We start from the raw sequence: 3,314 nt of genomic DNA on the forward strand, positions 1-3,314 counted from the left end.
TAGGTGCCCTAACTAGCCAATCCCCAACCCTTGACCTCCCCTCAGCAACACTGGCTAAATTTAGCCACACTGACCACCACTTTCGGCTGGAAAATTTCCCGCCAAAACCTCACCTAATGACCTGGTCATGATCAAAATCCCATGCGGATCCTTCCATATTAAATTCCAGGATCCTAACATTTTCTACTTTCATTGGAGTGCTGCCTCATCTTTGGAAACTATACTTATTTATAGCCGTCTAAGCCTGCGGCTTAGAGGACCTGCACCCGTTATTTCTGGTCTTGTGGTGCTGGGCTGCTTTTTTGGTTTCTATATATATATATGTATATATATATATATATATATATACAGTTGCAAGAAAAAGTATGTGAACCCTTTGGAATGATATGGATTTCTGCACAAATTGGTCATAAAATGTGATCTGATCTTCATCTAAGTCACAACAATAGACAATCACAGTCTGCTTAAACTAATAACACACAAAGAATTTAATGTTACCATGTTTTTATTGAACACACCATGCAAACATTCACAGTGCAGGTGGAAAAAGTATGTGAACCCTTGGATTTAATAACTGGTTAAACCTCCTTTGGCAGCAATAACTTCAACCAAACGTTTCCTGTAGTTGCAGATCAGACGTGCACAACGGTCAGGAGTAATTCTTGACCATTCCTCTTTACAGAACTGTTTCAGTTCAGCAATATTCTTGGGATGTCTGGTGTGAATCGCTTTCTTGAGGTCATGTAACAGCATCTCAATCGGGTTGAGGTCAGGACTCTGACTGGGCCACTCCAGAAGGCGTATTTTCTTCTGTTTAAGCCATTCTGTTGTTGATTTACTTCTATGCTTTGGGTCGTTGTCCTGTTGCAACACCCATCTTCTGTTGAGCTTCAGCTGGTGGACAGATGGCCTTAAGTTCTCCTGCAAAATGTCTTGATAAACTTGGGAATTAATTTTTCCTTCGATGATAGCAATCCGTCCAGGCCCTGACACAGCAAAGCAGCCCCAAGCCATGATGCCCCCACCACCATACTTCACAATTGGGGTGAGGTTTTGATGTTGGTGTGCTGTGCCTCTTTTTCTCCACACATAATGTTGTGTGTTTCTTCCAAACAACTAAACTTTGGTTTCATCTGTCCACAGAATATTTTGCCAGTACTGCTGTGGAACATCCAGGTGCTCTTGTGCAAACTGTAAACGTGAAGCAATGTTTTTTTGGACAGCAGTGGCTTCCTCTGTGGTATCCTCCATGAAATCCAATCTTGTTTAGTGTTTTATGTATCGTAGATTTGCCAACAGGGATGTTAGCATATACCAGAGACGTGTGTAAGTCTTTAGCTGACACTCTAGGATGATTCTTCACCTCATTGAGCAGTCTGCGCTGTGCTCTTGCAGTCATCTTTACAGGACGGCCACTCCTAGGGAGAGTAGCAGCAGTGCTGAACTTTCTCCATTTATAGACAATTTGTCTTATCGTGGACTGATCAACAGCAAGACTTTTGGAGATACTTTTATAACCCTTTCCAGCTTTATGCAAGTCAATAATTCTTAATCGTAGGTCTTCTGAGAGCTCTTTTGTGCGAGGCATCATTCACATCAGGCAATGCTTCTTGTGAAAAGCAAACCCAGAACTGGTGTGTGTTTTTTATAGGGCAGAGCAGCTGTAACCAACACCTCCAATCTCATCTCATTGATTGGACTCCAGTTGGCTGACACCTCACTCCAATTAGCTCTTGGAGATGTCATTAGTCTAGGAGTTCACATACTTTTTCCACCTACACTCTGAGTGTTTACATGGTGTGTTCAATAAAAACATGGTGACATTTAATTATTTGTGTGTTATTAGTTTAAGCAGACTGTGATTGTCTATTGTTGTGACTTAGATGAAGATCAGATTACAATTTATGACCAATTTGTGCAAAAATCCGTATCATTCCAAAGGGTTCACATACTTTTTCTCGCAACTGTATATATATACTGTATATGCATATACCTGTTTAATGTAGGAGCCTACTGTGCTGGGTTAAAGGGAACCTGTCACCTCAAAATCGCATATAAAACTGTCAGCATTATCTTATAGTAGCCCCCAGTCTGTTATTAATGATGTGTTTGATCCGGTAATTTGATGCTCCATACCTGACAAAAACAATGTTTTATTCGCCATCAGCGCTATCTCGCAGGTCAGTCTGAAGTCAAGAGGGCAGCGGCCTCCTTGCTTGAAGTCAAAATAAGCCCGCCCCCTAACCGTTCCCTCTTCTGTGTGATTGACATCCTGCAGTGCGGCCTGGGATCGCGTTAGTCTCGCGCATGTGTGGTCTTCTGATGAAACCCAGCTAACTGCGGGAGCCGGGATCGTGCAGTAACAAGGAGCGCACCGTGCATGCGTGAGACTAACGCAATCCCAGGACGCACTGTAGGATGTCAATCCCACAGAAGAGGGGACGGTTAAGGGTGATGCTTATCTTCACTTAAAGCAAGAAGGCCGCTGCCTCCTTGACTATAGACTGACCGTCGAGATAGCCCTGATGGCGATTAAAACAACGTTTTTATCATGTATAGAGCATCAAATTACCGGATCAAACACATCATTAATAACAGACTGGGGGCTACTATAAGGTAATGCTGGCGGTTTTATATGCGTTTTTGAGGTGACAGGTTCCCTTTAAAGGGAACCTGTCACCGGTTTTATGGTGTCCTAACTAAGGGCAACATAAATAAGTGACTGATTCTCTTATCAAAATGCTGGGTCACTTTCTTTAATTGACCCAGTCAATCTGCCATCTTGTATTGAAAAGCTCCAGCTGATAATGATGAGTCCTGAATATTCATGAGCTCCTAACTCTCCCCGCCCACCTGCTGCTGAATGACAGTTTGTTTCCATAGGAATCAGCAGCAGGTGGGCAGGGGAGTGGCTATAGCTCTGAATTAAATATACGCTGGACTCAATGACATCACGCTGGACTCCAATCAGCTCATTAGCATGCGGCATGCGGCATCTTTGTGTGTATATTATGAGGTAACCATCTGTCACACCAGTAAGTGAATACATCTAAGGTACTTTTTAGTAGTTAATGATTGTGTATAATTAGTTAGATTATAATCAAATATCCACATGACAGGTTCCCTTTAAGTTTGCTTTGATGAAAAAGAGGAGAGACAATAATAATATTTCAGATATTTGTATATTGCAATTTATTTATAAAATCAAATGTTAATATTCAGAGAAGCAATAGAAATGACAGGGAATTATACATTGTCATACCCAGTATACTGTATTAACTCATTCACCAGTCTAATAAGGTGTTACGATGAAA

Source organism: Bufo gargarizans, chromosome 6, assembly GCF_014858855.1.
Source record: "Bufo gargarizans isolate SCDJY-AF-19 chromosome 6, ASM1485885v1, whole genome shotgun sequence".
Classification (NCBI taxonomy): Eukaryota; Metazoa; Chordata; class Amphibia; order Anura; family Bufonidae; genus Bufo; species Bufo gargarizans.